General features: G+C 42.4%; 1 protein-coding gene across 23 annotated transcripts in view; it reads left to right on the top strand.

Annotated features, from left to right (window-relative positions):
* The window catches only part of MAP2 (microtubule associated protein 2), a 241,669-nt gene that overhangs the window by 164,351 nt on the left and 64,721 nt on the right, over positions 1-12,597 (top strand). The window lies entirely within an intron of this gene.

Here is a 12,597-nt window from a genome sequence, read left to right as displayed (position 1 = left end):
CGCTGTAAAGCACAAGCAGTACCGATATGTACATTGTTATGTACGTATCTATATATGCTTATGGTGATATTTGGGAGTGTATATTAACATGAATACAAGTTTTGTTGCGCCATTGAATAGATATTCCAAATGGCTTTGAAAAGATTCTGGTACCTTGAAGAAAGGGCAGGAAAAATTGTGGCCTTCTAGATATTGTTGGATTACAACTGCCAACACCCCTGGCCAATATTGGCCAGGCAGACTCATGCTGATGGGAGTTGGAGTCCAAGAATATCAAGAAGCCTGTTGGTTCCACAGCCCTGCTTTTAAGGCTTGCAGATAGAGGATAATTCCACTTGGTACAATTTCTCTTATCACTGACTACCTGCGATGAGAAAAGCTGAACTTGGAAAAATGGTTACAGCAATCTCTCAAGTTCTGGACTAGGGAAACATACTTACTACCCAGTATACCCAACTATAGAGGATGCAAAGGGCATCTCCTAGCAGTAGGAATGTCAATGTATTCTGGCAGCCCTCAAGACAAAACACAATAAAGCTTTTTCCAGCGCTTTATTTCCATGCTGGGAAAAGGTTCGTTTCTTGAATTAATTTCTTTCCATCTTTCTTTCTTTCTGCTTGCTTTATATCTGTTTTCTTTTAAATTTAGACATGGCAGGTAATGTAAAACATAACAGCATAAATATAAAAAACTATCGTAAGATAAATGTGAATTAAGTGCAATTCTGTTCTGAGGTTATTAAATGCTACCGTGATGTTCAATATCTTCTTTCTCTTTCTGTATTTTTATATAGCCAGTGAATATATGCTTTACCTGAAACTTTTAAAAGCACAGGAGCATGCCATGGGGTTGGGGGGAAATGGCAAGTCCTCCCTGATAATAAAAGGAGTAATATTCTTACTATTTTTTAAATTGAGATTTTTTGGGGGGGGGGGCAGAACTAGACTCCTGGGGTCAGCATTTTTTCAGATTTTACTGCAAACCATCATTATTCTTGTGAATACCTTTGTGGGTCCATGAATTTGTGTCCAAGTGCTAAGCTCTTTTTAATTTGGTGAGATTTAATATTGGAATAAATTTGATGTACCTGTGCCAGGAAGGGGGGAATGTTGATCCTCTAAATGTTGAAATGCAGCTCCTCTCATTCCTGGCCATTTGCTCCAGTGCTGAGCACTGATGGATGTTGGAGTCCTGCAACAGCTGGCAGGCCACAGGTTCCCCACCCCAGGCCTGTATTGTAGAACCCCCTAACTTCAGCAGCCCCCATCTACAGAGCTCTGCAAACCTCTGTTGACAAAGAAATTTGAACATGTGCTTAAATCAAGAGGCCTCTTAGTCACATGTTTAACAAAGGCTATTTCAGCCAATAGGCTGTAACTGGAGACTTGATTTTATATTGCACATCTGTTACCCACCACTTCATTATGTTATTAAGGTGACACTTTGGGGAAACTTTGTAGTCACAGTCTCTGCTTCTAATGGATGTTAGAGAGTATGAAAAGTTAGAGCTGAGCTTCATGTGCAGAAAAAAACACATGATATATTCCTCCCGGGGCTATGCTACTTCCCTGTGGAAGGGAAGAAACTATGTATATTTGAATGCTCATGTTTCTGCATGCATGTTTGGGTTCATAAGTGTATACGTACCTATAATCTTAAACATACATATAGCCATAAACTGAAACTTCCCTGTATGTGAAATGTTACTTAAGGAGAGTAATTAAACTTCTCCTTTGCAGGCAGACTTTCCATAGGAAAGGAGCTTTTAGCATGATGCAGAGTGTTAAGTCACTTGACTATGCACTTGAAGGGCTACGGACCCAGAAGTGCTGTACTGTGTGTATATGAGCCCTTACCCTTCTTCTTAAGGAAAGTACTAATTGTAATATGCAACCTTGTTATTCAGTTAATGCCACTGAAAGGAGTCCAGTCTCTGCTATGTTAGTGGTTTGAGATTGCTTTAACTCACCAAAATCATCTTTCATCCCGCTCCTGGTACTGCGCGATGTGGGAGCCAGTTTTATGTTTTGAGAATTGATTAAAGAAGTGCAAAACTGGAAACAGCATGCTGATCCACCAGCTGTACTTGCTTGTCAGACATCAATGTGAAAATTAAGGACTAAACCATTACCTACTACTGTACTCCTGTGTGCACTAGGCTCATCCACACCTACTTTTTGCCCTGCACTTTCTAGACACAGGTCCACTTTTGAAAGCTCCATGTCAGAGCAATTTCTTCTTCTTCTTCTTCTTCTTCTTCTTCTTCTTCTTCTTCTTCTTCTTCATTCGCCCCACTGCTTTCCCCAGGAACACCTGGTGTTTAACATTGAATTGGAGCAAATGGCAATTAAGGTTTTCTGCAGATTGCCATTTACTCCAGTTCAGCACTGGAGAGCAGGTTTTTGCGGGTAAAGAGCTGGGGGAAAGAAAGAAAGAAAGAAAGAAAGAAAGAAAGAAAGAAAGAAAGAAAGTGTGGTAAGTGTGGATGAGCCCCTGAGTGAGCATTTTACGTTGACCTGTATATTGCTTGCACTGGTGCAATTCAGAGCTTGTAGTGTGATGTACCCATGTTATCTAAAGTGCTCACTTTGAGAAAATAGAACATCCCACATTGAAGGGTTTGTTTGGGTACCTTTCTGTCTCAGAAGCACCCTTTTAACATTTTTGGTAACCCACCAGACCTGCTGATTACAATCTAAGATACCAGCATAAAATTGGCTTTATGTGGTAGTCATTAATGTTAGTGCTGTCGCTTTTCTGCTGGTTTTCGTTTTATATAAAATGAAAATTGATTGATCTCCAGGGATGTTAAGGCTCTCTAATGAATTTAACTGCCAGCTACCTCTTCTGTGTGTTAGTATTTCAAAGAGATGAAACATCTCCAGGTCATTGTGACTCAGTAGATCATGTTGCTCCCAGTGCTACAGCTAGCAATTCATACTGTATTTCTGTTTTATAAAAATCTGTATAATAGAGAAAATGATGGTTATAAAAATTAACCAAAAAGCTGATGTTTGTGCAGCTCTGAAGCTCTGATGCATATATGTTTATTGAGTAGTGTATGTTAATATATCATTCAAGCTTGCTTTTTCAAGTTAACAAACAACATTATTTCAAAAGTTTGTTTTCCCCCCAGCTGAACAGCCAAGTCAACCATTTTTATTCAAATCTCCCAAAATAAGAGGTTATAACAATCTAAGCAGAGTTAATCACTTTTAAAACCCTTTTGTTTTAATAGAAGAGTTAAATTTCAGTAGGATTTTTATTATTCATAGCCAATGGCCATTAAAACATACATCACAAAAAACCAAGAAAGCTGAAGAATAAGTCAAACATGCACACTTACAGATTTGCAGATTATCAAAACTTTAAAAATCTGTTGACAGTCAACAAATACAATTCAATATAATTTTAAGCGTGTTTATGCAGAAGCATGTCCCACTAAGCTCGCTCAGCGTGGAATTACTCTTTCTAGGTATTTTAGCCTGGCAGAATAGTCCTAGCTTTCCAAGTGGTCGCTGCTTTCTCAGCCGCAACACTGAGAACAAAACAACATTACTTTTAAGTACCATTGCAGCTACGACAGTCTTTCTCCCAGCAACCACAGCATCAGCACTAACTCTCACCAATCACAGAGCAGCATGCCAGGCTAAGGGTAAGGTGGACTAAGTCCGTGCTCACGATTTCAAGATAACATGCTCATGCAGCCATTCAGCACCCTGCAAACAGGAGACGCTGCTCACCAGACAGAAGGATACAGTGCCTTTCCAGGCAGCATAAACAGAATGTGGGAATGTACTATAAATCTTTTTCATTGAAATAAGTGGAACTTCAGATTGTTTAACTTTGGCAGTATCATGCATATAGTCCAAGACGCTGTGTGCTTCACCATTAATGGGTAATCATAATTCAAATGTGCTGCAAGGTATCTATGTGTTGTGTGTGATTTTATTTTATTATTATTTTTTGTAGAAAAGGACTGGAGGGTTGTCAACAAACATGTTCAGCCAAAGCTCATTTCTTTTTCTGTCTCGAAACAACTTGCTTTCTTATTTGTTTGGTGAATTAATCTATATTTAGGGTTATGATCAACTAACTTTTACTCAGAGCGTACTATTGAAATTAATGATGACTAAATTAGTCCCATTTATATCGTTGTGGGACTACTCTGTGTCTATAGCTTTGAAAACTGCATGCAGTGAGCATGAGCCACAGGCATCTCAGGGCTCCATTGCCCATTGTGACAGAGGTAGTCCCATTCTCCTCAGTGTCAGGGATTGTTGCATACATACAGCATTGAGGCATGTACAGAGCATTTTTCAGTACTGATGGAAACACACCCATCTATTCATGTCCTTCTCCATTACTGCCTCATACTCCCTGTGCGTGTGAGTGCACATGCATACACACATGGGCCCCAGGTCAAATGGAATGCCTGTGAAAAGCTTTGCTACAAAGGAAGTGCAACTGTTGTAGTCTTATTTGCCATTTGTCCTTTCTTCATGTTCCCACACCTGCAGAACACACAGTATTCCCACTTAACCCATGCACCATAACCCATACCTCTGCCATGGATTGAATTTGGGTTGGGATTTATGAGAAGTAGACACAGGTGGGTTATTGATTTGCATCATTAGAAGCATTTGGGAACATGCTTCTGCTTAGCGTGGAATTTGGATTGAGCACAGGAGACGAGACTGCTAACACTCCATTCCTTTCCCCACAGCATTTTGATGGTGGTAATTTTGTCAGCAGGTTGCATAGTCCAGAGTAGGAGGGTGATTTCCTTCAGTCATCCCGGGGTGGGAAATCACAGTGTAGCAGACATGACAAAGGTAGATGTGGCCAACCAAGCAGCAAACACAAATTAGAGAGACAGAGAGACAGAGAGAGGTTTGTAAGGCAAATCTGTTTCAGAAGAGGGAAGGATTTGCTGCTGCAGCTTTCATTGTTCTATTTTGATAACTTGCTTCACCTACATAAAAGAATGAGTGGGTCTGTTTGCACAGCACTAGGAGGTAAGAAACCTAATTCGATTTTATTAAAACTATTTTGTGCATTGAGAATACTGTAGCAGGATTTCTTTTTTCAGGGTATGGATTTCCCCCCGAGCAGTGTTGAATACATTTAATCAGCCAGAGCTGGGCAAAGGGATTGGGTGCTGCCTTGCACAGACAGCTTACTCTTTGTCTGCTGTATGCTTCGTGAGATCAAGCCTGGAGTGTGCACCACTTTAGGTATAAAAGCAAGAATAAAAATGCTGAAGGAAAAGGACCCAGGATACAAGATCTTCATTTATAATTTATGTCTTTGAGGAAGGATTTTGAGACCAGTGAGTGTTTTACAAATTGATAAGAGCTATTTTTTTCTAAAAGAATTAACACTGATTAGAATGTATTCTGATCTCTCCCCAGCCCCCTTCGCCCCACCCTGCTGGCAACAGATATCCAGTAGCTTGAATTTAAAAATGCTTTCTATAAAAATATTTCTCTGCTAGCTAGGCTTCAATCATTAGGCTGTACCAGGACAGTCCCAATTCATTTCAAAGAGTCTTGCTACAACATATATTTTAAAGAGTACCTACTACAATGGACAAAAGAGCTGTATGATTTATTTATTTTTTTGTTACAACAATTAAAATATAACGCATTCAAATGTACTTCCAGTACATTTTCATTCTTCAGCAATTATGCCATATGGTGGAGGTCTTAAGTAGCAATATATGACCTTGAAAATTTAACATTATAAAGCAAACTAAAGAGAGGCACAAATCGAGACCCCTTCATTGTGTTGCTATTTTGCTGCATTTTAGGCTAATTCATACAATTTAATTTGATTGTCATAATCATGCCATTCTGGGCCATGGCAAAGCATCATTGGGTCTCGCATCATTCATTGAACTGTATCTCCCATGTAGATTACTCCAGCTAGGAGTAGGAATAAGCTTTCATACATGAAGGATTGCTTGCTACCTCCTGGGGGAACAGTCTTGGAATCAGGATGTCTGTCAAAAAGGATTGGAAGCAGTGAGGGAAGAGTAGTTTGGACTGGGCTAACCAACATACTACATAAGTGGTACTGGAAGTCTCTATAAGGAAAGGCAAGCCACACAGGCATTTTTTGGGTGGGCTAGAACATCTTAACTAAAGCACTTTTCTCAGCTATCTGCTTAAGAATTCATATACCTTCAGCACCATTCCAATGGAGCTGGCATTGACCCAGGACTTTGGGGTTATGCCCACAGATTGGTTTGCAGACAGCTTCTCCATATACTTGCCCTGCAGTGAGTCCTTTTGCAAATTCAGCTTTTACTTCTTTTAAAAGAAGTTAAGTTCTAATTCTCTGCATAGGAAACATGGATGGGGAGGCTGATTTTAAAAAGTGTGAAAAGTTGGGGAGAAAGCTGGCACTCCCTTAGAAGTGAAAACACATAACTTTGTGTGTGCGGACTAGCAGAGGATGAGCAACTCTCTGTGCAGCAGCATCTCTTTCCACCTTTTATTCTGGTACAGACACGTACATAAAGAGGAAATGGAAGAGCATTTGCTTTTACTGCTCCGTGTAAAAGCCGTTGACCAGTTAAGGTAATGACATCCTGAAGTGAAATTATATACTTGTGTTGTGTTTAGAATGAACATACCTTTGTGGGGGTGGATGAGGGAGTGAAGAAATCTGCATAGCTTCCAGCTTGAAATGCACTGATAGAATCATAACTTTATACAATGAATAATAAAAAAGGTTGATAAAGCAAAGTGAAGTCCTTGTACCCTGTGAAACTTCTGAGTTCCACCTTTCCTGAAGCAGTCACCTGTGGCATCAAGGAACTTCATTCGCGTCCCTCTAATGGCAGTGCACAGAACTGCCCCTGGGAAAGTAATGAGAAAAATGGGTGCACTCATGCAAGTCTTTAGATCACGTGAACTACACTTGAAAATAGCAATTACCTGTTTCTGGTTTGCTTTTGCATTGTGTGTTAGCAATAAGTGGAGGAAGTTGAAATGTGAAAATAATAATTTTTGTAGGTTTTTTGTATGTTGAAGTAAATCCTGGACAGTAAGCTACAAAGGAAGATCATGTGAAGAGGACCTCTGCTGAATACAGCATTCAACCAGATACCAACTTTCAAGCTTTGTGGATGCTTAGTCAAGCTTTAACTTTGTTTCTAGTCTTCCCAAAAGCAAAGTGTGACATAATGAGTTTACTTGTACCACTGTTCAGTAAGAGGAGATTGTGATGCCTAACCTCTTTGTTGAAGTGAATTTGTTTGTTATCTTAAAAGAAAAAGAATTCATTTGTGGCTCCTTATATACTGCCTGTTTTTTGTCAGTGGCTAAGACAGTTCTTGGGTTATAATAGTCTGGGATAATAGTCTGGAATAAGTAGGAACCCCTATATGGTATGTGTCTGCAGTACATAAAGTTATCATTCAGTAGAGGAAGGTGCAGGGTCTGATTATAAGAGCAACTCTTTAAAAAGATACTCCTAGGGGCCATACCTGATGTGATGGATGCAGTTACATTTGCTGTTCAGATGTCTGCCTGCACAAATATAAAGTAATGGGTGGAAGTCAAAGCTTTGCACCAGAGAGCTATACGAGTGATGGAAACTCAACTGGAATTGAACCAGGATGGGGAGAGGTATGGCTGAAGTGATGGAGCACAGAAAGGTAAAACAAGGAAAGGATCTTGTTCCCATCACCAACATGCGCCTCATTTGCAAGCACTGTAGCCCGCATACTCACCAAACTCACATGACCAAATGGGCAAACTTGGGAACAGACATATGTGATTGTTCCTATCACTATACTTTGGCCTGAGGTGGTAGGTTGGAGAAGTTTCCTAAGAGAGGGCAAGCAGTGATGTTTGTTTCCTTGGATTGCAAACATTCCCTGGCTGCATACATTAACTTCATTATTCTTTGGTGATTAGACAACATTTTTGCTTACTGATGGGATGATGAAATGAAATGAAAATTTCAAACCCGTATTTCAACAAATCATAAAAAGATTCTTCTGGATTTGGTTTTTTGTCTGTTTGTTTGCTTTATGGAGGGGAGACCTCTTTTATTCTGCCTTGCTTGCTGATGAATGTCTAGTTTTGTCCCAGTTTCTTTTACTTTTACTATATAATGTGGTTCTGACACATACTGTGGCAAATTTGCCCTAGACTCATATCTAGAATATCCTTAATCACTTAGGTGTTTGGAACAAAGTGCTTGTTTTGGCTATTGGGTTCATTTGCATTGTGGAAAGACATGGACTACTCTTCCTGTAGGCACCACAGAAAACATAATAAATGCATTCAAGTTGACCAATGCATTAAATGTGTGTATTGTGCCTTTGAGATGACATTGAGCTTTGCATGGTTGTTTCCTTTCATCCCATGAAGTTGCATCAGTGTGCAGTATGTGTCTGCCTGTTTCCATTCTGTCTTGTGTTATGTCCTTCTGTCTCTTCAAGTTCTCTGTGCAGTTTCTTCCTGTGTGTCTGTCTGCAGATGAAGGAGCTGAGGATGAGGTGGGACCTCTTCGCAGCAGCTCATGGCATGGGCCAGCTGCCACAGGGGAGAGGCGTAAGTTCCTTGCCCCTTCCATTTCAGTGTCTGTGCCTGATGATGAGCCCTACAATTCAGATGAGGAGTACTATGAACACCCTTTGTTCAGCTCCGAATGGACTGAAGCTAGTGGACCTCCCAGTGCCACAGCCCAGAGTGCAGAGGCCTTTTTAGGCTATGAAGAAGGTGAACAAAGCATGGTCCCACTCTTCCTCCTCTCCTCTACGCTGCCATGCCACATTCATTTCATCATTTGTGTCCAGGGCTGTCAGGTGTCAGGTTTAGTCCTAAAGTTTCAGAGTTTTATCCTCTACCTTCTCAGGGTCTTCAGGTCTGAGAACAGAATCAAAGGGAAAGGCTATTTTAAGCTTGGCTTGGCAGCTTTTGCTACAACCTCATGTCCATCATGGTTTTTTTGTGTGCTCCCCCCCTTTTTTTTCTTTGAACAGCAGACCTCCATGACACACCGCAAATGGCTTTTGAAAGTCTCTTCATTTTCCAAAATAGGTTTCTTTGCAGTACATTGTGGAGTGGAGATGTGGAGTTACTTGTCTGGCTCTTTGGATTCCATTCTATACCCCATTCAAAAAGTTTAGCCACTTGCAACATTAAAATCTCCTTGCTGCTCCATAGTTCTTTCAAATACAGTAGTGTATTATTGATGGGGACAGATTGTTGAAACACCACACCCTGTGATTCCACTCTCAAGGAGTGGGGCTCAAAACATAGCATTTTTCTCCTGGCAAGTGAAACTGGCCAGGACAAATTTTGGGACATTTCTGAATTTATTTCTGGGGTGATCTATGGATTTTGCTTTAGTGGAGTGGGTTAATATAATTTTGTCTAGCTAAAACAGACTTGTATTACATATTCAAACATTATTTGAAGAAATAACATCATTTAAAGAAATAGACAAAATCAAGAAATAGACAAAATCAAGGAGACTTTGACAAGTATAATTACTTTTGACTTTCTGAAATTTAAAAGAAAAGTTGGAGAGAGATTCCATTTAAATTAATAGTGCAGGGCTAAGGAGTAAATCTTACACAAATCTGGAGTAGAGTCCCTAAGATGGTTGGATGGTACCTTGTATGCCTCCTTCCAGGAACTCCTGCAGCCAATCTGGTGCCAAACATATTGCTCTGCTTTCCTTTGGACCACATCAGGGAGGCCGACCTTAGTGTCTTGTTATCTGGACAGCCTGGGGCCTCCATACACACTTGCCAGGCTTGTACCCCAGGGAGGTCATTTTGGTCCTGGTAACACCCCCGGAGGTGCACTCCATTGCCTCAAGACATACTGATGCCAACAGCAATGTTCCAACATAGATTTTGCAAGACCCGGCTCCAGAGTTCACCTGTGGTGCTCTATAGTCACCCACTTTGGACATAACAACGAATAAGCCATGGCTTGCATGTTCCCCATTCCATGTGCAAAGGGAAGAGATTCTGTTGCTTTGGGGGAACAAATCATGGTTTGTTACTACATCTGAACGCAGCAGACAGTGGCTTCTTCAAACCACATTTATGTTAACAAGGCAGGCTATCAAGCTTCATTTTTGTCATTTTGCATTGTATTCTGTACTTGTCTTAGCATGCTGATCAGCACCTATAAGGGCTTCCCTTAGACAGAACTGCTTTGTTCCTTGTTCCTTTTTCACAGCATGGAGCTCTGCCTCCAATGAAGTTCTAACTGGCAAAATGAGGACAATTCTGTATATCTCGTGTGTGCAGTATAGAGTCTATCCTGCAAAGAGCCTTTATCATTATGCAAAGGGTGGCAGAAAATACTTCATGAGCTAATACAAGCAAAATCAATTTCCTTTTTAGCTTTTCTTTGGTTATGAAAAAACTCTTCTTTTATTCTTCCTGAATTCCTTTGTAGTACATCTATGGTTTAAATAACTTTGCTGTATATTGCTGAATTGAAGGTAAGCTTGTTGAGTGCACAGCAGTGCATGCAAAGCCTCTAAACTGAGCCATAAAGGTGTGGCAATGATCTGTCTCTAGAGAGAGCCACAACTTCTCACATTGCTGCCTCTTGTGCCAAATAAGAATGCATGTTTCAATGATTTACAAAGCAGCCCTATTCATACCTACTCATGTATTGAGTTGAATAGGGCTTACCCCTGGGTCACTATGACTAGGGTTGTAGCTTATTCAATGCTACAGTATTGTTACTTCACAAGGGCAGAATGGGTTTAGGTATTTTTAAGCACCAGGCGAATATGTGTTTATTCTATTTAATTTAAAATATTTGTACCTCACCTTTCCATCCACCAGGATCCACAAAGTGATTGTAAACAGCAGTTTAAAAGGAGTTATCAAAACATAAAACAGCAATAAAATAGCAACATAAGCAATAAAGCCAATGCCAAAGCAGCAAGAAAGCAATCATTATCACAGGAGCCAAGCAAGTTTCCCTCTGTTGTATTCTAGGCACCAATATTGAGAAGGCCCTTTCCTGAATAGGCATTATCCATTAGATGACCGGGGGGGGGGCAGACATGGAGCCTCTGGAGATGACCTTTGTTCACGAGTCGGTTCATTCTAAAGAAGGTGGTTTGAGGCATCCCAGTCCCAGGCTACACAGAGCTTTAAAAGTCAAAACCAACACCTTAGATTGAGCCTTAAAACAAACTAGTTACATTTTCTAGAGCTTTCAGATGCAGCCCAATGTAATGCATATTACAGTAAAAAAAAGGGGCAATGTATTTTGTTTGACTATTTATTAGTCTTTTTCAAAACCATCAGTCACGACCACACATCTCCATTATCATAGATGTCAGGGCTGCCGCCCAGTCCCAGCTCACATAGGACCAAGTCAGCCAGCGTTCAGTTTCAAAGAGTCTTTATTGGATTACAGGTTCCATTTCCAAACTGCAACGTGCAGCCCTACTTCTTCTAGGTCAGAATGACGAAGACCCGTCTGAGTCTCCGCCTCTAGCGCACCAGCTTAATACCCTAGCCTTGCTCCACCTCCTGCGCCTTTCCTTCCGTCTCTGGGTCCTCCTGCCCCCCTGGGTCTCTCCTTTCCTACTCTCTTCTGGCGCGGACCCCCCTGACCCTTCCGCCTCCTTGCGGCGGGCTTTGGGACTCGGTTCACTCTCTGGGCTGCTGGCTGCGCCAGCTTCCGTTACATTTGAACTTGGCGCGCGCGCCCAACTCTCCACTTTCCTCTTGATCGTTTCCTCGCTCCCCGAGGTGGGCGTGACTACTCCTGACTCATGCCCTCCCTCCTTCTGAAAGTCTCCGGAGCCCGATATCTGGTCCCCTTTCTCCCCGCTGCTCCCGGCTGGGAACGTGGGTCCCGATCTCCAACTGCTGCTTTCTGATCCCTCTCTGGACCCTTTTTCCTGGGGTGTCCCCCTGCTCTCCCCCCTTGCTCTGGCTGCTGGCGCTCCCTTCTGGGAATCCTCGGACTCGCTAGACAGGCTCGGTGATCTCGGGTCGTCATCCCCACTCATCCTTCCTTCGTATTCCTCCCCCTCGCTCTCTGTCTCCTCCCTTCTCTGCGTCTCTGCTCCTGAACCCCTGACATCCATCCCCCCCTCGAAGCCCCCCCTTCCCCCCTCCCCGCTTTCAAGGGTGGTTGGTGGGTGCTCCGTCATCACGGGAGTGAATGTCGGATACAGTTCGCTCCCCGTTGCTGGCCGCCAACTGAAGACCTCCGAGTCTTCCTCCCCGCGTTCGTCAACGGTGGTCTCCTCCGCCTCCATCTCGGTGCCGCCGTGCTCGAAACCAAGGTCCTCCCCGCAAACGTCCATGTCCGTCTCTGCGTCTGTCGCTGGACCTGGTGTCTCCTGCCACTTCCGGCGCCACTGCTCCTCTGGCCGATCGTCCCACCAATACGAGTTGTCGGACGCCGAACCCTCCGGTGACCCCTCTGGGGAACGTGTGCGCGGTGCGGGTTCCCCTTCCGAGTCGAAGCCATGGAACGTGCTGGAGGAAAGCGTGGGCGTGAACAACCAGTCGTCGAAGAAGCCCGCTGGCATAGGTCTGTGTGGGAAAAGGGCATGAAACTCATCCTTGAGCAGGGGTTCCTC

The sequence above is a fragment of the Podarcis liolepis genome (genome assembly GCF_965112155.1).
Source record: "Podarcis liolepis genome assembly, chromosome: 1".
NCBI classification, from domain to species: domain Eukaryota; kingdom Metazoa; phylum Chordata; class Lepidosauria; order Squamata; family Lacertidae; genus Podarcis; species Podarcis liolepis.
Note: the sequence above shows the minus strand (reverse complement) of the source record. Positions and strands in the feature narration are given on the sequence as shown.